The sequence below is a fragment of the Macaca mulatta genome, chromosome 1 (genome assembly GCF_049350105.2).
Source record: "Macaca mulatta isolate MMU2019108-1 chromosome 1, T2T-MMU8v2.0, whole genome shotgun sequence".
Taxonomy (NCBI): domain Eukaryota; kingdom Metazoa; phylum Chordata; class Mammalia; order Primates; family Cercopithecidae; genus Macaca; species Macaca mulatta.
Genome location: NC_133406.1, coordinates 6071441 through 6095298, shown reverse-complemented (window position 1 = coordinate 6095298; position 23858 = coordinate 6071441). Strand labels below are relative to the sequence as shown.

The 23858-nt window shown below is 41.7% G+C and overlaps 1 pseudogene across 1 annotated transcript; it reads left to right on the top strand.

Moving 5' to 3' along the window:
- The first annotated feature begins 21850 nt into the window (after positions 1-21850).
- Positions 21851-23512, top strand: LOC144340219 (uncharacterized; annotated as a pseudogene). The gene has a single exon (XR_013415973.1). The product of XR_013415973.1 is annotated as an uncharacterized LOC144340219 (transcript).
- The last annotated feature ends 346 nt before the right edge of the window (positions 23513-23858 follow it).

Genomic DNA, 23858 nt, shown 5'->3' with positions numbered 1-23858 from the left:
TGGGTGCATCCTTCTCTGGCCTCAGTTCCTGTGGGGAAGCTCTGGTGCCAGTCCCTGGGTGCTTCACCATTTTTAGTTAGTTCCTTAACCTTGTAAACAGACCCTACATTAAACTCTTCCTAGTTAACCCTTTGAGAGTGAAACCATTTCCTGCCAGGACCCTGACAGAAAGAACCCACAGCCAACTGCTGGGTGTGCGGCAGACCTAGTGCATGGCTCCACACTGCCATCTTGGGGGCTGGCACAGGCTGGCACCAAGTCTGGGGAAGGGAGCTGGGGCTGGAGGTGTGGAGGCGAGGACCATGCATAGTTGCTTCCTGATCAGCTTTTTATTTGATTGAGAGTGAGGCAGGGAAGACTAGAGGGAAACTTGCAGTGGAATTTAGGGCTGAGGCTGCTATTCTTTTGCTCCTTGTAACTTCCTACAGTGTTGTCAGCATCCACATCCTTCTCTGTGGGGTTGGTCTCAGAGCCAGGTTACCTCGTCTTAGGTCCAGTGGCACCCTGACTGGCCTGGTGTCCTCGAACAAGTTACCTAACTTCTCTGTACCTCAGTCCCTCAGCTGTAAAATTTTAAAAAAAGAGTAAGAATAGTTACTCTATAGCATTGATTTGAAGATTGAATGAGTTAGTATGTACACAACGTTTAGAAGCAGTGCCTGATACGTAAAAGGCTCTCAACAAACACTATCCTTTACTGATATCCTGTGTGTCTGTATCAGAGTTGGGGGGCGTGGGGGGACAGAAAGAAATGGGAGAAGGGAAACAGATGGGCAAATGATCTCTAAATTCTCTCTGGCACTAACACAATTCTTTATTATGTGTTTTGTCTGGCTCTTTATGTTGATAGCTGTTCCAGAGGCAATCAATACCTATTAGTTGGCTTTATTCTTATTTTTCTGTCTGATCTTGCAGGGGAGCAAACTGAGGCAAAGCATGAACTTACTTCTCAGGAAATTAACCATTATGTTGGCAATCACTGTGATTATTTGAATGGCAGCATCTGGACAAATGTAGTCACCTGAAGTACAGAAGAGAGATTTCTCCTGGTTAAAACGAAGCTCTCTTTATTTGCTTCTGCTAATTAAAAAATCAGAGCTAAAGATACTTAAACACTACAGTTAAAATGCCATGGCTGTCTATTGGCTTAATGAATTCTCTTATGAAATCAACTCTAAAATGTTATCCATTGTAAATCATGAAACACAGTTTTTCTTATTCTCTTTTGAGCTTTACAGTTCATCTTAAAGATCAGTGTTTACGTTCTCTTCTGTAGGTTGTACAATAACCTTTGGCCAGAAGAAATAAAAGTCTGGCTTTCTGACTTACAGGTGTGTTCCCTTTAACAGAAAAGGAAAATATGTCCTCTTTAAAATTGATGATCATTGGTCACCTCAACTTTATTGAAGTTCACTTCTGACCTCTTTAGATGTAGTTCTCTACATAAAACTGCCTACCAGAATTCTCCATCTGAATGCTTCCTCCACAAACAATATTTTCAGAACTAAAATCATCATCTTTCCTTCCAAATGTGTTCTATGTCCCCAGGGCTCTCCATGTGTAGAGCTGAGACCATTTGCCACTCGGTTTCCTCATCCAATTAATTACAAGTCCCAACAATTTTCTTTCTTTTTTTTTTAGACAGAGTTCTTGCTTTGTCACCAGGCTGGAGTGCGGTGGTGCGATCTCAGCTCACTATAACCTCTGCTGCCTGGGTTCAAGCTATTCTCCTGCCTCAGCTTCCCAAGTAGCTGGGACTATAAGCGCGTGCCACCACGCCCAGTTAATTTTTGTATTTTTAGTAGAGACAGAGTTTCACCGTATTGGCCAGGATGATCTCAATCTCCTGACCTTGTGATCCGCCCACCTTGGCCTCCCAAAGTGCTGGGATTACAGGCGTGAGCCACCATACCTGGCCCAATTTTGCCTTTTTAACATCCCTCAGCTCTTCAAATCCGTTTTCTCTTCTCTAACACCTCCTCCATTCCCCAGCTCATAGTGAACTCTTAAATAGATTACTACAATCACCTCCCAAATGGTCTTCCTGGCTCCATCAGCCTTGTGACCTTCAAGTTCATTCTCCACATGGATGCCAGAGTAACTTTCTAAAATGAAAATCTGACCATGTTCCTCTCTTGCCTAAATCCATCGATGGCTGCTGTTAGGAGCAAGTCTAAACTCCCAACCTGGAACATCAGGTCTTTGTGCTCTGGTCACTGCTTCTCTACCTCACCTGCAACCAGCACCACTCCCACATTCATATTCTGCTCACCATGGATCGACATGAACAGAATGTGGGTGTTTCAGTCCCCAAGACGACACGGGGCATTTTCAATCATCTGCTGCTGTGTAATAACCACCCTGCAAACTGACCACATAATTTAATTTTGCCAGGGTTCCTTCCTTGGGCTGTGTTCAGTGAAAGGGTTTACTGAGCTGGCAGGTCCAAGATGGCCTCACTCATAGGACTGGCTGTTGATGGGAGCCTTGATGCTTTGGGGCTGACCCCTTATCCTCCAGTAGGTTGGAGCTGCTTACGGTGGTTTCAGGCAGCATTTGAAGACAGTAAAAGCAGAAGCTCCAAGGCTTCTTACGTTCTAGCCTTGAAAGTCACATTAACTTTGCTTCCTTCATAATTTTTGGCAAATCAAGTTGCAAGACCTGCCCAGGTTAGGGTAAAGAGGCTCCTTCTCTTGATGAAAGGAGTAGTGAAGTCACATTGCATGTCCTTGCAAAGGGACATGCAGATCATAGTAGGAAGAATATGTGTCTGTATTTTGCGATCTGTACCATGGGCGTAAACTAAATGTTTTCCAAAAGGAATGGGGCAAAACCAAAAGGACTTTGACCACTCCTTTGGCCCCGAGTAAATCCAGGAAGCCTAAGAGTATGACTATCCTGAGGTAGAGAGTCACATGCCAGATAAGAAGGACTTGGGCTCTCCACTTACAAGAAGAGAGCATGGTTATATTTATAATCACCATTCCCAACATGCTGTGAGTGCAGGCAGCTACCAGGAGGACAAAGGAAATAACCAGGACAACCATCCACTCTCTAAATCTGTTAATTCAATCACACGGAACACTTCTATTTAAAATTCCTGAGGGTTAAGATGTAAGAATGCTTATCAAAGTAAATGCTGTTCACTTTTTTTTTTTTTTTTTTTTTTGAGACAGGGTCTCGCTCCAGTTGCCCAAACTTGAGTGCAGTGGTACAATCTCGGCTCACTGCAAGCTCTGCCTCCTGGGTTCAAGAGATTCTCCCACCTCAGCCTCCTGAGTAGCTGGGATTACAGGTGTGTGCCACCACGCCTGGCTAATTTTTGTATTTGTGGTAGAGATTGGGTTTCACCATGTTGGCCAGGTTGGTCTCGAACTCCTGACCTCAGATGATCAGCCTGCCTCGGCCTCCCAAAGTTCTGGGACTACAGGAGCAAGCCACCATCCCTGGCCTTGCTGTTCATATTTCTAGAGTGTCGGGCCTAGATCTCTATCCATCAGAAACAATAATATCAATAACAACAACAGCAACATGATGATGGGGCAATTTCTTTTTTTTTTTTTTTTTTTTTTTTTTTTTTTGAGACGGAGTCTTGCTCTGTCGCCCAGGCTGGAGTGCACTGGCGCCATCTCGGCTCACTGCAAGCTCTGCCTCCCAGGTTCACACCATTCTCCTGCCTCAGCCTCCCAAGTATCTGGGACTACAAGCACCCACCACCATGCCCAGCTAATTTTTTGTAGTTTTTAGTAGAGATGAGGTTTCACCATGTTAGCCAGGATGGTCTCAATCTCCTGACCTTGTGATCCACCCACCTCGGCCTCCCAAAGTGCTGGGATTACAGGCGTTAGCCACCGTGCCTGGCCAATGATGGGGCAATTTCTGAATAGCACCATGTATTTTATCGATACATGTCCATTGCAGAAAATCCAGGTGACTCCAAAGAAGAAAATAAATGTCTTCCACAATCCTGTAGCCCAGAGCTAACTAACTACTATGAAGAACCCAGCGTGGTTTTAACTAATGAACCAAAAGATGCTCATCAAAGGCTCTCAGCTTTCCTGAGTTCCAACAGGAAACATCCAGCATCTCTGGTCTCTCCAAGGCTGCAGTTGTCTTTGCCCACAGTGTCTGATTTATGTCAGGGAAAGAATCGACCTGAGAGCCAAGGCCAGGACTCAGGACGACCAAGACGTACTGGACAAGGAGTGAACAAACCCATCCAAGGACACTCAAGGACAAATCAAACACATGAATGCAGGGGAAACCTGCTCATGGTCTGTTTTGCTGCTCAGCGTGGCTGGGAGGCACAGTGGAAGATCATGCAGCCCACCCATGGGACTCTGCCGGAGCCTGAGCGCTCTCTGCTGCCCACAGGCTAGGGGTAGGACAGTTGGGATGGATCCATGCCTTCCAGCTAGACTGTGGGTCCCCTCAGTCTTGGGCATGGTGACAGCCCAGCATCAGACAGAGGTCAACTAGAAAAGTTAATAAATGCTGTCAGATTTGTAGACCCCAGGAAAATGTAAACTGCCAATCATGGAGGGAAAAAATCTCTCAATGATCTTACCTTTATATGAGTCTCTTGCTGCCTGGAAATTGAGACTTCCTTGGGGATAATGTGGTCATAGGATTGGTGAAGGTGGAAGGGAGGCAACCTCCGAAGGCAGGCCCTCTGCTCACCTGAGACAGGGAGGGCAGGAGGTAGGTGTCTGTGGGGGCTGGGCAGGAGGATGGGAGTGGAGCTTCCAGATGTTCCACTTTTATTCTCATTAGATAATAATGAATGGGTGATTTCCCTAGTCACTGCAGTGTGAGGAAATCTACAAAAGTAATTTCCCAATACACTTTATAGATAGGTGAACACCATGAAGCACAACTGCAGTGGGTTATAAAAAATGGCCTTTCAAGTTGAGCAATAAATTCGTTCAAGCAGCCATTCTGAAGGACAAACGTGGCTCTGTATTTAAGAGGGTCATTCCGGCACTTCTCTAGCCACTGGGTTGACAATGACTCACCAAAGCCTCTGGGAGCCACCACAGGACGCCCAGAGCGTATGTTTTAAAGCTGAACACCAAATTGCAGACTTCGGGAGTTAAGTGAGCTGACTGGTTTTTATTGTTTTGCTGCTTTTAACATTACAGTAACTGTTATAGGTTCCAGCAGGCTAAGTGGGTGGAAGTGAGTTTGGTTTCATTTAGTCTCTCTAAAGAGAAAGCAAGTCAGTAGACTAATACCTAATAAAAGCAAAGCTGCCAACAATTGAAATTGCTTGGGCTGCTCTGTGTGCACCACTTGCATGGGTGTGGGTGCCAGTGTGTGCATGTGCGTGTGTGTATGTGTGTGCATGTGCATGTGTGTTGGGATAGAGTGATAAGAAAATGGGAAATAATAAGAATGTTCAGTCCATAGCCTTTCATTATGAAAGGGTGAGCTGTAATAAATACTATTGCCACATTTAGCCAAAACTACTTCAGCTAAAGGTGGTATGTTCATAACATCCTGTGATTACTTTGTTCTTCATCTTTTATATTCTTCCTAGATGGGCTCAGAACATGCAAGAATTAAGCACACATCATATTTTCCAGTGATAATGCTACCAGCAAATTCTGTTGTTTGTATCAGCATCAGCCATGTTTATATTACTAAACTAGTGCTTTGTTTTGTCAATTCAGCAAGAAATTAGACCAAATGGTGGCTTAATGATGCATTGATTTGGCTATCAATTTTTCACTTTTCTGCAAAATATGTAATACGTTATTAAATTGAATTTTGCTGATGCCACGGTTGTTCTTATCTCAATTGTCTTAAAAGTCATTTAATTTTTTTTCCTTTGGCCTTCATTATTCAAATTTTAACTTCAGTTCTCAAGATCCTATTTGATGGAAGAGATGGAGTCCATTACTAAGGACTCCATTGTGCACCATCATGCCAGAGTTGTGAAATAGATCTTTTAAAGGAAATTTACTGTTATTTTTTCTATTTAAGAGCTTCCACTCCAGTTGAGCATATAAGAAAATTATACCAGGAGAATACAGTAAACTCTATGAGACAAGCTATAAACATGTAGCATTGTGATTAGGGCTGGTTCTCCTTCTAGAAACATGGGAGGATTGCAACCTCATACCATCCTGGGAGTTAGGGAGAGCCATATGACTCATTTGGCCAATAAACTATGAGCAGAATGACATGTCACTTCGAGCAGAAGCTTTGAGAATCAGAGAGATTCATACATTTTCCATGTGCTGTAGCCCTGATACCCTACGCCTAGGTCCCAAGTGACCATGACAGGCACAGCTCCCTGTTGAGCCATGGAGATTTGGAGAATGGCTGTTAACACAGCATCATCTAGCCCATCCTGACTAATCCAATATGAACATGTATAATAAAGAATTCTATCAATGCTGAGGGAAGATGATTAGTTAAGATCCTAGGTTGCAAGTCTCAAAACCTCTTCTAAGGATTGTAGACAGGAAATTAAATAACTCCTAATCCCTAGAGTTCCCAGTCTTCTACCATCCCATCCTAATACGACAGAAGTAATTCCTGAGTTGCTTCTGAAACCAGAGCTTCCCTCAGAACTCTTAGCCTGCCAGATTGCTTCTTGGAGAGCCCTCACTCACTTTTCTCCTTCTGCTATTGCTGCTGATTCATTCCAGCTTTTAAAAATTCATCTTTATCCGGGAACCTCACTTCCAGAAAAGTCATACAGGGGTTTCCAGGAGGCTACATGAGCACCCATATTTCTCTAGCCACATTCATTAGACCATTGCAACAGAGAAGAGAAGCCTCAATAATTACTATGACATGGCATGTTAGAATACCAAGTAAATTGCATTTGTAAGATGTGATTTTCTGTTGGTGTTCACTTCTACTCTACTGACATTTGGTAAGTATTATTGATTGACTAATTAACTAATGTGGTCATTAGTCTTCAAAAAGAAAGACTCTCTATAAAAACGGAGGGATGACCTTTTTCTGGCATTTAATACGTAAGAAATTGCCTCAGATAGAAACCAGAGTTGCCTAATTACTATCAGCACAGGAGAAAAGGATTAATGTGCCTTCCTAGTAACAGGTTTTTAGAAAGTCAAATGTAAACAAGCTGGTCTATTTGTGTGTGTGCATGTGGTGGCGGGGAGGGAAGAAGAAAGGGAGAGGGAAAGAAAGAGAAATAAGAACCAAATTTATTATACTGTACTCATGGGGAAAATTGTTCCCAAGACCCTAACAGAAGAGCAAAGTGCCACTGTCAACAGCCTCAGTAGTGTTAGGGTTGCTTTTATTTATTTTTCCTTTTTTTTTTTTTTTGACAGAGTCTCACACTGTCACCTGGGCTGGAGTGCATTGGCGCAATCTCGACTCACTGCAACCTCTGCCTCTCAGGTTCAAGTAATTCTCCTGCCTCAGCCTTCCAAGTAGCTGGGATTACAGGTGTCTGCCACCATGCCTAGCTAATTTTTTTGTATGTTTAGTAGAGACGAGTTTTCACTATGTTGGCCAAGCTGGTCTCAAACTCCTGACCTGGTGATCCGCCCACCTCAGCCTCCCAAAGTGCTGGGATTATAGGCATGAGCCACCCCGCCTGACCAGGATTGCTTTTATAGCCATTTTCCTGGTGCCCACTGTAGGAACAATGTCATTTAACCCTTGGGATTATTCTGTGCTAAATCTGGATGATGACTAATCTTCAATACAGATATTCTCAGCTGAGAAGAGCAACTAGCAAATTCATAAATTAAGTGCTTGCTTTCTTTTCGTCAAATATAAACGTTTGTTAAAAGATATTATTTTGCTTTAAATTTTTTCTCTTGGAAATAAACAGATGTTTGAATTCCCACAGCGCTGCTTGAGCCTCACACCATGTCATCCTGCCAGGCACCCAGATCCAGTTCTAGAGTTTCACACGATCATGAGTGTTGGTTAATAAGTCAATGTGAACTGGGCGGGATATTTTGCAGGAGTGCCACAGTGTTCTCCCTTTAATCACATACACTCCCTGCTTTTATTGGAAAGTGTACAGTGATGTCAGAGTGCCCCAGAATGGAGCTAGTTGGAAGACTGCCATCATAGGGATGCCTTAGTGAACTAATAAGGTTTTCATTTCTGGCTCTCAACCTTGTAGATGCAAAAGTTGGTTTATCAACATGTGAGAAAGGATGAATCTTTCTGGAGGTGATGTCATCACACTCACTAAGCACACAGAGAATAATGTATGGAATCTGAGTGCCATGTTATCAAATTATACTGAGACTCTTGCAGTCACACGGGCTGATATGCAACCATTGTCACGCCTAGTACAGACTCTCCCTGCAGATGAAATTATATGGCATGCTAAATTACAATCAGAACAATGTTTGGTGAGCCAAAACTACAATGAGGGAAGCTAATTGGATGAATTTATAAAAATATGCCTCAGCCAAAATAGCTTAATGCAGTCTCCCTTATCAAAAGAATAATCTTGCCTAAAGGGATAGTAATAGACACTAGGAATGACTTCTGTACTTTGGACAGTAGACCTGCAGGGCCCATTAGGCCTCAATGAAGTCTTATGCAAGACCAGAAGCCAATTTACCATTTTAAGGTGATTCTCCATGTTTCTGCTCTAACTGTGCTTTACAATACTCAAAACACTGAATCAGGATGTTCCCTGGAGGTCAGGGAGCTGTCCGTGGTCCTGAGCAGCTCTCGGCAACCCAAAGATCCTACTGACTCCTCATCAGACTTCTTTCTCACTGGAATTTTACACCTGGGCTGTTAACAACAGGCCAGGTCAAATTCAAGTGAGAGAGAAAAGCTCATTATTAAGGGTAAAATCCAAAACATTATGCATAAAGATATGTATGCACAATTTTTATACATAAAGATTTCATAAAACTAAAAGATCAGGAAATGAAAAGAGCTATAGAAAGAAAAATGATGGTAAATGAGACATTAATTTACCCTTCTAATCTCATATCACAGCAAAAGGTAATCAAAGAATCTATATGAGGTCCAAAAAATACACAAAAATTATGTAGCAAAGCCTATAGCCTGAAAAAGTAAACATTGAAATTTATATGTCCATAAAATGTTTACAAAATTGAGTACATATTACACACACCACCCCAAAAAAATCTAAGCAAAGTAGAGAATGTAGAAATGCTACAGATTATATTCTCTGATTATGACACAACAAAACTAGAAATTACAGCATGGAAATTTAAAAGCTTTCTCTTAAATAATTCTATGTCAAAAAGAAATCCAGGCCAGGTACAGTGGCTCACGCCTGTAACTCCAGTACTTTGGGAGGCCAAAGCGGGCAGGTCACTTGAGGTCAAGAGTTCAACACCAGCCTTGCCAACATGGTGACACCCTGTCTCTACTAAAAATACAAAAATTAGCTGGGCCTGGTGGCGCATGCCTGTAATCCCAGCTACTCAGGAGGCTGAGGCAGGAGAATTCCTGGAACCCAGAGGATGGAGGTTGCAGTGAGCCGAGATTGCACCACTGCACTCCAGCCTAGGTGACACGGCAAGACTCTGTCAAAAAAAAAAAAAAGAAGAGGAAGAAGAAGAAGCAGAAGCAGAAGCAGAAGAAGAAGAAGAAGAAGAAGAAGAAGAAGAAGAAGAAGAAGAAGAAGAAGAAGAAGAGGAGGAGGAGGAGGAGGAGGAGGAGCAGGAGGAGGAGGAAAAGGAAGAAGAAGAGGAAGAAGAAGGAGGAGGAGGAGAGGAGGAAGAGGAGGAGGAAGAAGAGGAGGAGGAGGAAGAGGAGGAAGAGGAGGAAGAGGAGGAGGAAGAAGAAGAAGAAGAAGAAGAAGAAGAAGAAGAAGAAGAAGAAGCAGCAGCAGCAGCAGCAGCAGCAGGAGGAGGAGGAGGGAGGAGGAGGAGGAGATCAAACAAAATTTCCAGAATATGTGGAAAACAGTGACAATAAAAATATTACATATGTGCAATCCCAGCATTTTGAGATATCAGGGTGGGAGGATCGCTTGAGGCCAGGAGTTCGAGACCAGCCTGGACCACATAGGGAGACTCCATCTCCACGAAAAAAAATTTTTTTAAATAGCCAGGTATAGTGGTACTTCCTGTAATCCCAGCTACCTGGAAGGCTAAGGTGGGAGAATCACCTGACCTCAGGAGTTCAAGTCTTTAGCAAGCCATGATCATATCACTGCACTCCAGCCTTCGCAACAGAGTAAGATCCTGTCTCCAAAAAAAAAAAAAAAAAAAAAAAAAAAAAAAAAAAAAAAATCACATGTGGGAAATAGCTATAGCACAATAAAAATGAATATACTAAGTATTTACAACAAAAAAGCTAGTAAAGGTTGAACAACTATCCCTAGGAAAGTAGAAATAATGTGTTAATAAATATGAAAGCAGGCTAGGCACAGTGACTCACATCTGTAACCCCTCAGTTTGGGAGGCCGAGGGCAGATCACCTGAGGTCAGGAGTTCCAGACCAGCCTGGCCAACATGGTAAAATCTTGTCTCTACTACAAATACAAAAACTAACCAGGCATGGTTGTGTACACCTGTAATTCCAGCTACTTGGGAGGCTGATGCAGGAGAATCTCTTGAACCCAGGAGGCTGAGGTTGCAGTGAGTCAAAATTATGCCACTGTGCTCCAAGTGGGGCAACAGACTGACACTCCATCTCAAAATAAATAAATAAGAAAGCAGAAAGTAATAAATTAGAAAACAGAAACATAGAACTAATTTATAAATCAAAGCACTATGCCTGAAAAGAGGGAGAAAACTTCTGAATTAAGGAAGGGAAGAGATGGTTGGAGAGGAGATGGGAGAAGGCAGAGATAATTTAAGGAGCAAAAGCATGTGGAGAAGCAAAGCCACTGGAAGATGAACAGGGCTCTGAAAGAAATGCTTGATTGCTATCTTTTCAAATGACTGTAGTTCCCAGTGACCTCATTTTTCTCCTCCCTGGAAGTCTGAGGGGCAATTCACTTATCTCCTCCTCTCCCCTACACTCCTCACCCCACACTCAAAACCAGTCTATGCTCCTCTCATTCTCATATGACAGATTTCAGATGGCATTCTTATTTCCCTGATTTCTTTTTGAGATAGCTTGCATTTCTCTCCTCTATATAAAACCACCATTTATCAAACGCCTACACGGACCAAGCAGGCCGTAAGGGCTTCACAGATAGTTTCACTAAACTCATGCCAAAACTTTCGGGCTTTTTTTTCTTTTTCTTTATCTTTTTTTTTTTTTTCTGGAGACGGAGTCTTGCTGTCGCCCAGGCTGGAGTGCAGTGGCCCGATCTTGGCTCACAGAAAGCTCCGCCTCCCGGGTTCAGGCCATTCTCCTGCCTCAGCCTCCCGAGGAGCTGGGACTACAGGCGGCCGCCACTGTGCCCAGCTAATTTTTTGTATTTTCAGTAGAGACGGGGTTTCACCGTGGTCTCGATTTCCTGAACTCCTGATCCGCCCACCTCGGCCTCCCAAAGTGCTGGGATTACAGGCGTGAGCCACTGCGCCTGGCCACACTTTCAGGCTTTATACCTACCTTATAGATAAAGAAATTGAAGCTTACAGAGTTTAAGTAATGTTTCCAAAGCCTCGTGGCTAGTAATTCAAACCTAATTTCTGCCTACTCCAAAGTCTACTTTTCCTCATGATACTATACTGCCTCTCCATGGATAAAGACAGCGATCACACATTAATAAAATTTGCACAAAGTTGGCAAACTGTTGGAAGGGAAGGTTAAGATGATTAATAAAATCAAAAGCCAGATGATCTCAACAACCTGAAATAACTGGCTGACAACCAACTTGAATAACTCCCTGCTGGAGAAGTTCAAAGTACTATTTTGGGTTTTAAAAAACAGTTTGGCCGGGCGCGGTGGCTCATGCCTGTCATCCCAGCACTTTGGGAGGCCGAGGCGGGCAGATCATGAGGTCAGGAGTTCAAGACCAGCCTGGCCAATATGGTGAAATCCAGTCTCTACTAAAAATAAAAAATTAGCCAGGTGTGGTGACATGCACATGTAGTACCAGCTACTCGGGAGGCTGAGGCAGGAGAATCACTTGAACCTGGGAGGTGGAGGTTGCAGTGAGCTGAGACTGTACCACTGCACTCCAGCCTTGGCGACAGTGTGAGACTCCATCTAAAAATACAAATAAAATAAAAACTAAAAGTTTGATATATTCAGAATCAGGAGGTCTGTTGGGTGCAATTCATTTGAAAACTTCCTCAGCGTTTTAGTGGTCTGTATGGTCCCTCTATCTGTCAGGGTCCTAGCAGAAAATTGTTGTACTCTCAAAGGGTTAAGTAGAAAGAGTTTGATGAAGGGTCTCTTACCAGGGTTAAGGGAACTACTAGGGTTTGGGTATTTGACCATTCCAAACTCATGTTGAAATGTGATCCCATTGTTGGAGGCGGGGCCTAAGGGGAGGTGTTGTGGGCATGAGTGAGGACCTCTCATGAATGTCTTGGTGCCACCCTTGGTGATGAGTGAGTTCTCGCTCTCTCTCTCTCTCCTCTTTTTTTGAGTGAGTTTCGCTCTTGTTGCCCAGACTGGAGTGCAATGGTGCAATCTTGGCTCACTGCAACCTCCACCTCCAAGGTTCAACCCATTCTCCTGTCTCAGCCTCCTGAATAGCTGGGATTACGGGTGCCCACCAATATGCCCGGCTAATTTTTGTATTTTTAGTAGAGATGGGGTTTCACCATGTTGGTCAGGCTGGTCTCAAACTCCTGACCTCAGGTGATTCGCCCGCCTTGGCCTCCCAAAGTGCTGGGACTACAGGTGTGAGCCACCGTGCTCACCTAGTTCTAGCTCTCTGAATTTCCACAAGAGCTGGTTGTTAACAAGAGCCTGGCACAAACCCCTTCCTCTCTCACAACATGATCTCTGCACATGCCAGCTTCCCTTCCCCTTCTGCCATGCGTAGAAACAGCCTAAAGCCCTCACCAGAGGCAGATGGTGGCACCATGCTTCTTGCACACCTTCAGAATTGTGAACCAAATAAACCTCTCTTCTTTAAAATTACCCAGCCTCTGGTATTCCTTTATAACAACACACACACACACACACACACACACACACACACACACACACACACACACACACACAAGCAGACTAAAATGGGAACTAATTAGAAATAGTGAAGACCCCAGGGACTGGCACCAAGGCTCCCCAACAGAAACTGAAGCCACGGATAGAAGGACACACTCATTGTTATTTTTTTCTAATGGTTAAGTAATTATTTGCTCTTAATTTCACAATTTCTGCCAAGGCCTCCCATGGACCAAACTCAACTGGAATCTAAAAAGCAGAGAACCTGAGTGGTATATTCAGTAGAAGTCAGCTTCCTAGGGAACCTTGCAGGAAGGATGAAGGTAGAGAATCTGGTGGTGAAGCAAATGCCCATCACACGCACTTTACTCCAACAGAGCGACTCAGATGCTATGAAACAATGGTAATTCAGTCTCAGGGTCTGATTGCAGTAACGTACAATCCAGGTTTTAATCACCAGAAATCACATCCTATTGTCTTCTGCACAGACCCAAACACACTTGGAGGTCATGTTCAATATGAATACCTCACAGAGAAGGAAATTTACACACAAGAAGTACATGCAGAGAAAGCCAGCTGGCATGTCGACCATTCAAAAACTCAGGGTATTTAGGATAAAAAAGACTCAGGAAGACAAGTATGAAGCATAATCTGTGGCGTTCCACACAGCAGACATTAGACACATACAGGAGAGTTGTTGGAAAGCGGAATTTATCTTCATATAAATAATACTGAGCTAGATCTTAAATCTCAATATTTCAGATCTCTAGAACTATCCGTCAGTGAAATGGATTGCCAACAGAAAGAGCAATACCATGTCACTTAAGAATACAATCATGGACGAGGCTGCCACCTGCTGTTGGGGGCCACTGCAGAAGAAATTCCAGAACACTGGGCTGTAGAGCATCTCACTTTCCTTACGGCTCTAAGTTTCTGAATCAGTGACCTGGCGTCAGTACCATATACACCAAGACCCACTTACACAGATGACCGTTCTTCACATTAGGCCCATGGAGACAGGGGTAAAATTCTGAATTTGCTCAGATACCTTCTCTGGTACTAACATCTACGCATTACACAATTCATCTCTTCATACTTAATCTTTGAAGTTTGCTACTTCTCAGACAGACTAATGAGTAATGACCAAATATCCTGAAGCTTAGAATGCTTCTAACTCCTCTCAAAACAGAATATTCATCAAAACAGAGCAGTTGTGCACTTAATTTTAGGCCTTGTCTAATGCCTCCTTTCTTGGCAGTAATTGTGGCCAGAATAGCTCTTTCCAGGGACAGAGAAAGGACCTTTTGAAAGGATAGGGTCTCTAGATAGAAAAGCAAATGCCTCATTCCAGAAGGTCTTCAAGAAAAAAAGGCTGTGGTGATAACAAAGATAACTGAATATAATCTATTCTGTTAAAAAAAAAAGTTTATGAAATAGTATATGTGTGTATACAGTCCATAAAAAGCTGAATATATATATGTATATATATATACACACACACACACATACACACACACATTCAAATAAATAATAGTTATCTCTAACTAGAGGAATTCTAGTTGCCTTATATTTTCTTCTTTTTCCTTACTTTATTTTCTACAATAAACATGTATTCTTAACAAGAAAAGTATTTTCTGGTGTGCTTTTTAATTTTCTTTGTTTAACTGAGAGTGAGGCTACATAACTACATGGCTAGGAACATTTTTAGAAAACTTGGCTGCTCTGGAAAATTGACATATCCTGATTTCTTCCATAGCTTGGATCTTGACCTACAGGGAAATATAAAAATGTTGACTTGAACCTGAGGGGTGCCATTTTCACTGCTGAAGCAGTTTCATGGATCATGAATTGGAGAAATGACTTCAGCAACATGGGTGTTAAAAACCGAAAGCACAAGTGACCTACAACAGATGATGGAGAACAAAGAGCAAGCCGGGAAAAGCAGTGGCCTTTAATACACACGCGATTAATTACCCTTTGAAAGGAAGCAACACTCCACTCTGCTCCCCAAACTCCCGTATGCAACTATAAACTTACAATGGCTCATTTCAGAGAACCCAAGGGCACCAAGTGATATGCCAGGGGCAGGGTAGAGGGAGTGGTCAGTCCCCATGGATGCAAGAAAGCACTGTCTGCAGAAAACTGAAAAACAGTCATGACACTGAGTAAAACTGTGTCTGCTTTTGAAAAACCACTATACATCAGCAATGCTACCCGCCCTTGGTACATGGCCAAGGGCACCATAAAAGCCCCAGTGGAGAATTTGCTGATGGAACAAGGGAGTTTCTGCTCCAGTCTTCAAGAAAGTATGATTTTTGGTATACACTTCTATTCCCCCTCTTACTTTGGTATATTTTCCTCCCTCTCTTCTCTTCTTCTGTCTATTTTTGTTTGTTTGTTGGGTGGCAGGAAGAATATACATTCCTTTAACTAGAAATAGAGTCAATGGGGTCACCTGTGTTCCAAAAACCTGAAAAAGGGCTGATTTGAGACTGGACAACTTCTGTTGATTTGTTCCTTTCATTAGCACAACATTCCATTTTAACTGGATTTTAGGGTCATATTGCTTTCTTTTCTATTTAAAGAGTTTGCCCCCCAAGTCCGGGCACGGTGACCCATGCCTGTAATCCCAGCACTTTGGGAGGTTGAGGTGGGCGGATCACGAGGTCAAGACACCAAGACCATCTGGCCAATGTGGTGAAACACCATCTCTACTAAAAATACAAAAATTAGCTGGGTATGGTGGCCCTCACCTGTAGTCCCAGCTACTCAGGAAGCTGAAGCGGGAGAACTGCTTGAACCCGGAAGGTGGATGTTGCAGTGAGCCGAGATTGCGCCACTGCACTCCAGCCTGGCGACAGAGCGAGACTTTGTCTCAAAAAAAAAACAGTTGCCCCTCAAATTTCCTCTGTTCTTTGAAAACCTAGTCGTCTTCTTCTTTTTTCACTCCTATATTTATATGCAACTTTTCTATAAATATTGGGGTTTGATCACCCAAGGACAAATGCTTTTGAGATAAATTTTACTTATTATATGCTGTATATTATTTTTCCAGGTATCTTATAATGTTTTTATGCCATTGTGCTATTAGAATTGTATCATCTTGATATTGCAAGGCTAAGTAATTCTCTGTTGCATCTCTGATTATATAAAGTTAATATGCCTACAGATTCCATAGGGCCTGAAATGCCTTCAAAATTGCAGACTCTCCCTTTTCATTCATATGATATTTTTAGTTTTGAAATTCTTTTCAGGTAGAGTTGAAAACCAAGTACAGAGGAAACATCCAGAGGAACAATCCTATTCTTACAATCCTATCGTTTTAGTTCGACTGGATATATCTCATTTTAACGACAACGAAACTGAGACAGAAAGAGTACTTTTGGTTTGTAGACTCATATCAACCCCAGAATTTACACACCACACAAACAGCAGCAGGAAAGGCCAAGGCATTGAAAATGCTAGAACATGGTTCCAGTAGGACCAGTGTTAAATCATTTTTTAAGAGTAAACTTTATTATTATTATTATTATTATTATTATTATTATTTTTGAGACAGAGTCTTGCTCTGTTGCCCAGACTGTAGTGCAGTGGCATGATCTTGGCTCACTGCAACCTTCACCTCCCAGGTTCAAGAGATTCTCCTGCCTTAGCCTCCCGAGTAGCTGGGATTACAGGCGCCTGCCACCACACCCGGCTAATTTTTGTATTTTTAGTAGAGACCAGGTTTTGCCATGTTGACCAGGCTGGTCTTGAACTGCTGACCTCAGGTGATCCGCCCACTTTGGCCTCTCAAAGTGCTGGGATTACAGGCATGAGCCACCATGCCCCGGCAAGAGTAAACTTTTATAGCACTTTTTTCTTCTGGTATTCTTTAAAGATAATGAGCTAGAATCTCCGTAGTATCGAATGTATTATCAGGTAGTAATGGAAGGTCCTGAAGGGAAGCACAGTCACACTGGAGACATCTAGTGCTCTGAACATGCCTCTTTCAGGTTAACTTATTTATAAAAAATAGCTGTACCATGGGAGCCATATTTTTTCAACAAAGTTATTTAGTACAGTTACATTGTGTGAATTTTTATCAGAGTAGCGAATCACTTAAATGGACAAAACTTCCGATTAATCACAGAAACAAAGAGCGTTTCAAAGATAATCCCCCTTTGACATCATTATGGTTCTTTACATAGCCATATAGAAGTACCTACAAATAAGAATTATTGTTATCATATATGCAGAGAGTAAAATGGTGGGGGTTACCAGAAGCTGGAGGGTGAGGGGATTAGAGAGACATTGGTCAAAGGATACCAAATTTCAGCTAGACAGGAGGAGTAAGTTCAAGAGATCCCTTGTACATCATGGTGACTATAGTTAATAATGATATGTTGTATGCTTGAAAATTGCCAAGACAGTAGAATTTTAAGCATTCACATTTTTTATACTGTCACAATTTATTCTTACAATAATTCTGGGAGGTAAGTGTTGTTAAGCGATTTAATGGTTGAGAAGAACGAGGCATTTTTACCCACGGAAATGCACTTCAATAATAATGGTTAATATTTGCTTTACCTTAAACAGTCTAGTATGAAGTATATTTTATATAATTTGACAAAGCTACTCACCACTAAACATAACCTAGTGACCTACAAAAACATAATGATGTGTTCACAATATGGGTTTACTGAGAGAACATCTTTAGCCCTAGAGAGAAGTTCTCTTTTTTTTTTTTTTTTTTTTTTTTTTTTTTTTTTTGTTGAGACGGAGGAGTCTCGCTCTGTCGCCGGGGCTGGAGTGCAGTGGCCGGATCTCAGCTCACTGCAAGCTCCGCCTCCCGGGTTCCCGCCATTCTCCGGCCTCAGCCTCCCGAGTAGCTGGGACTACAGGCGCCCGCCACCACGCCCGGATAATTTTTTGTATTTTTAGTAGAGACGGGGTTTCACCGTGTTAGCCAGGATGGTCTCGATCTCCTGACCTCGTGATCCGCCCGTCTCGGCCTCCCAAAGTGCTAGGATTACAGGCTTGAGCCACCGCGCCCGGCCGAGAGAAGTTCTCTTATTCACGCTTATCAAACACTCCTTATATAGGACTAGTTTACTTCCAATAAAGAGACTTCACATAGGCATTTAAAAGTGACTTTCCCAAAAGTTACAAAGCAGATCGACAACCAATATTGGAACACAATACACGCCTCCGTACCTCTTATCCACTCTGTAAGCACTCAGAGGAGTCCTGTTTATTTAAAAATTGTGAAACTGTTTTTTTGTTGTTTTTTTGTTTTTGAGATGAAGCCTCGCTCTTGTCCCTCAGGCTGGAGTGCAATGGCGCAATCTCAGCTCACTGCAACCTCCGCCTCCCGGTTCAAGCAATTCTCCTGCCTCAGCCTCCCGAGTAGCTGGGATTACAGGCGCTTGCAACCACACCCAGCTAATGTTTGTATTTTTAGTAGAGACGGGGTTTCACCATGTTGGCCAGGCTGGTCTCAAACTCCTGATCTCAGTTGATCCACCTGCCCCAGCCTCCCAAAGTGCTGGGATTATGGGCATGAGCCACCATGCACGGCCTAAAACTACTTTTAAAAAACTTTGGACATAGTGCCTTAAATTTGTGATTTATATAAATATCTCTTCTATTTTCATAAACGTTACTAGGAAGTAAAGTTCCAGGACACACGAAGAAATCCTCATATAAGTTTCTTAAATCTACGATGGCAGAGGCTACTAGTTGCTTCCCAGTATCCATTCTCTCATGTTTCTTACTAACACGAACCTGAGTTTAGCTGGGCACATGGACATCTGGAATAAAGGACTTATTTCCTAAGATCTCTCACAGTCAGGTGAGGGCCTATGAATAAGTTCCGACTAAAGACATGTAAGCAGAAGTGTTGAAAGAGATTTCCAGGAAGTCTCCTTTACGGATTTGGCTTATCTAGGAAAAGTAGTCTTTTTCCCTTTGGCCTTCCTCATCTTCCTTGAAAACTGCAAGGAAGTCTGTGACGTCTGGAACCCTAACAGCTATTATGAACCCTGAGGTGACCACAGGGAGTAAAGCCACATACTAGGGAGGATATAAGATAGAAGGAACCTGATTCCCTGGTGACTATGAAAGTGTCCTCCTAACCCTGGACTACCTATGTCAAGACTTATTTTATGAGACCCAGAGATAACAGTCTGTTCTGGGAGGCAGAGGTAGAGATTCTGTTATATACAGCCAGCTAACAAATACAACCGTCACCCAAATACAGCTCCCCACCATACTCACCACAGGAAAACTGAACTGATAGGCTATCCCTACAAAAGTCCCTGCCCTAAAAAATGACAAACAGAAAATTAAAGAAGCAGACCTGTAATCCCAGACTTTGGCAGATCACTTGGGCCAGGAGTTCGAGACCAGCCTGGCCAACATGGTGAAACCTGATTCTACTAAAAATGCAAAAATTTCCAGACGTGGTGATGCACGCCTATAATCCCAGTTACTCAGGAGGCTGAGGCAGGAGAATCGCTTGAACCCAGTAGGTGGAGGTCGCAGTAAGCCAAGATGGCACCACTACACTACACCCTGGGTATGAGCAGGAGAAAATTATCAAACTGGAATAGGAAGTCCCCCTCTGTCAATGGTTGATTTAGTGGTCTCAGATCAGTTCACTGACACAGAACAACTAAAAACCCTGGCCAAAAATTAAAAAAAAAAAAAAAAAACTAATTGTTTAAAGGTTTCAGAAACATATGAAGATAGTGAGAATTTGGAGGGGCTAACATCCAGAAGAGGAAGGAATCCAGAAAGTCACATCAAGTGTCCAGGGCCACTTTAAATCTCATTATAACTGGTGATTCCAAAAGTAAAAGCAGCAGCCAAGAAGCAAAGGAACAGAGCAGAGGTATTGGCAATTTCACAGAGCTAAAAACATGAGAATTAGAGTTCAGGGGCCCCTGATGAGGAAAGTCCTGATAAACACCTCAAGATTTTTACTGGAACCCCAAAGAGCTATACCTGGAATAAAGTTCAACTTCAAACAGCCTCTATTCCTGATTCTGATCCTACCTTAGCCTAGTTGATTGACTGATGAATAAGTAGTCAATCGAAAGAGAGAGAGAGAAATTAAGCAGAAGAAATAGATCCCTGGAGCTTCATATATTAGAATTATAAGACTGGCCAAGGAATTAAAGTACAAGACGGTAAATTTTGGCAGAAAACTAAAGAATCAAATGGATTTTCTATAACTGAAAATTTCAATGACTAAAATTAAGATATTACCAGATAGGTTTAACAGAAAATTGCATAAAGTTGGCAAGAAAACAAGTAAACTTGGATACAGGACAGAAGTAGAATAAAAGCACTGAGAAGCAAAGAATGCAAAATTTAGAAAAGAGCTTAAGAGACACATCAGGCATGATAAAAAGGTTTAACAAAGTATAATCGAACTTTCCTAGCTCTATTCACAGAAAGGGCCCAGGAGCAGCGACACCTCAACAGCAATGAGTACACATGCTACCTAGAACTTGGTTTCTAAAAACCATCCTCCTCGAAAGGGAAACAGAGCTCATTGAAGAAACGGTAATTTCAAAGCAAGAGCAGAGAAAGTGTAAGATAAGCCCAGAATATCTTTTTGTACAAGAAAGTAAGAAAATGCTCAAAGAATGATGGAGACATGACCAAAAAAAAGCAGAGAAGCCAACTTGAAAAGATTCCAACAAGCCAAATATGGGACAATTTGAACATCAGAATAAATAACAATAACAGAATTGTAACCCATTGAATAAAGTAGGAATTCATGACACCATATTAATATAAATAATTAAATATATTGAAATGTTTTAAGGGGAATGAGGTATTTATGTAGCCTTAAGGTATCTTCTCCCAAATTATGTATTACTTACAAAGGGAAAAAGTGCAGCTTGGCAGGTGAGAATCTTGGCAGAACCACTTTAATCAAGAGGTTTAGTTGAGCATTATCAGTAAGAGTAAATCAAAATCATGATCCACTTGATAGACACAATGAGAAAATAAAGCATCACTTCTGTGACACCCCTACAAAAATTGTATCTAATAATGAAGAAATATTAGGAAAAAACCAAATTGAGAGACATTCTACAAATAAATTGTCCTGTAATCTTCAAAAATTTCAAGGTTATAAAAGTCGAGAAAAATAGACAATCTTTTCCAAACTAAAGGGAACTAAAGAGGCATGAAATCTAAATGCTTAATTCTGGATTTCATCTTTTTGATATAAAGAACATTATTGAGACTATTGATGAAATTTGAGTGGGGTCTGAAGATTCATTGGTAGCAGTAAGCTCAAGTTAATTTCCTCACTTTGATCATTGTACTCTGATTTTGTAGAATTTCTAATCAACAGGTAATATGAATTAAACTAATCAAGAGTGATAGGGCATTATATCAGCCACTTATCAATAAACATTTCAGAGAAAAAAATTTACTTGTATTGTTATTGCAATTTTCTGTAAGTTTGAGGTTGCCCCCTCTAAAACAGTAAGAATTTTCCAAAGCAAACAAAAGATATCAAGCCACAGATTCAACGTGCTATCAACTCCATGCATGATGAGTGCATTAAGAAAATTCCTACCTAGGTACATCGCAATAAAACCTGACCTCAGAGTTTCTAGCTCTCAAGACAAATTCCTCCCATCCTGCCACTAACAGATTTCTCCAAACATCTCTGCACCTCAGAGTGCAAATACAATGAAACATTTCACTCTATCAAGGCCTTCCTCCTTTGTTGCTTCAATAGTTTTTATGAAAGGAACTTCCATTTTATTCAAAGTACCTCCAAACCTGCAATCCTAAGGTCCGGCAACTCAATCCCAAAAATCCACTGTAGATGCCCAAAGGCTGGGGTGTTTAGTCTTCAACATTTTTGCCTTTATGGCTCCCAGTCAAGATAGAGCTGCACCAAGTCAAATTCCATTCCTCACCACAGATGATTTTTTTCCACTTTAAGATCAGAACTATACAACCTTCTTGCTTTGTGTCAGCATGCTGTTGCACCCATGGGCAAATTCTTAGGTAAGACGAAAACACAGCCCCAAGGGCAGGTAGTAATTTTTTCAGAAAAAGGTAAAGCAATCATTTATCTCAGTCTGCCCAGGACAGTCCCAATTTATATATGTATATTCTCCCAATCAGTAGGCTGTCTTTTCATTTTGTTGATTATTTCATTTAATTTTTTATTATTTATTTATTTTGTAGTGACAGATCTCATTATGTTGCCCAGGGTGATCCTTGATCTCCTGGCCTCAAGTGACCCTCCAATCTTGGCCTCCCAAAGTGCTGGGATTACAGATGTGAACTACCACAACCAGCCAATGCGCAGAAAGTTTTCAGTTGGATGTAGTCTGATGTAGTCTCACCTATTCATCCTTGTTGTTGTTGCCTGAGCTTTTGGTGTGATATCCAAAAATATCATTGCCAAGATCAATATCAAGAAACTTTCCCCCCATGTTTCTTATAGAAATTTTATGGTTTCAGATTTTTCATCCTTTTTGAGTTTATTTTTGTGTATGATGTAAGATGAGGGTCCAGTCTCCCCAGTGGTGGATGTCCAATTTTCACACCACCATTTATGGAAGAGATTATTCTTTCTCCATTGTGTTTTCTTGACGTCCTTGTCAAAAACTAGTTGATTTTTATATGCTTGGGTTTATTTCTGGGCTCTCTATTCTGTTTCATTGCTTTATGTCTGTATTTTCATGCCAGTGCCACAGTGTTTTGATTACTATAGCTTTATTAATATAATTTGAAATCAGAATGTGTAATGCCTATAACTTTGTTTTTCACTCTAAAGATTTTGTTTGTTTGTTTGGGCCATTTCAGGTCTTTTGTGGTTTCATATGAATTTTAGAATAACTTTTTCTATTTCTGTGAAAAATGCCATTGACATTTTGACAGGGATTGTGTTGAATCTATATTGCTTTGGATAGTATGGACACTTTAACACTATTAATTCTCCCAATCCATGAACATGAAATATCTTTCCATTCACTTGTGTCTTCTTCAATTTCTTTCATCACTGTTTTAGTTTTCACTGTGCAGATCTTTCACTTCGCTGGTTAAATTTATTCCTAGAATTTCATTCTTCTTGATATTAGAGTAAATCAAATTGTTTTCTTTATTTCTATAAGTTATTTCTTATAATACTGATACTTCTCAGGCCTCTGGGCCCAAGCCTGCACATATACATCCAGATGGCCTGAAGTAACTGAAGAATCACAAAAGAAGTGAAAATGTCCGGTTCCTGCCTTAACTGATGACACTACCTTGTGAAATTCCTTCTCCTGGCTCAGAAGCTCCCCTGCTGAGCACCTTGTGACCACCACCCCCCCCCCCCCGACTGCCCCACCTGCCAGAGAACCCCCTTTGACTGAGATCTTCCACTACCCACTCAAATCCTATACAACAGCCCCACCCCTATCTCCCTTCACTGACTTCTTTTTCGGACTCAGCCCGCCTGCACCCACATGAAATAAACAGCAATGTTGCTCACACAAAGCCTGTTGGTGGACTCTCTTCACACGGATGCATATGACGATACTAACACTATTATTATTTTGATTTGTCAGATGGAAAAGTGAGGCTTGAAGAGGTTAAAAATAACTTTTCCAAGGTCACAGAGCTAATCATCACAATTAAAACTCAGCTCTAGTATGTGAACAAAGATTTTTTTTATACCAAACCAAAATCATTTGTTTCTACTCCACTATTCTGTCATGGTGAGTTTTAGGTGCTAATGGGAAAAGGTGCTCTATGATGGTGTCCAATAGACAATTAAAATTCAAATCTGGAAATGAAATCTGGACTGAAGATTTTTTTAAAAATTAACCCTCATCACA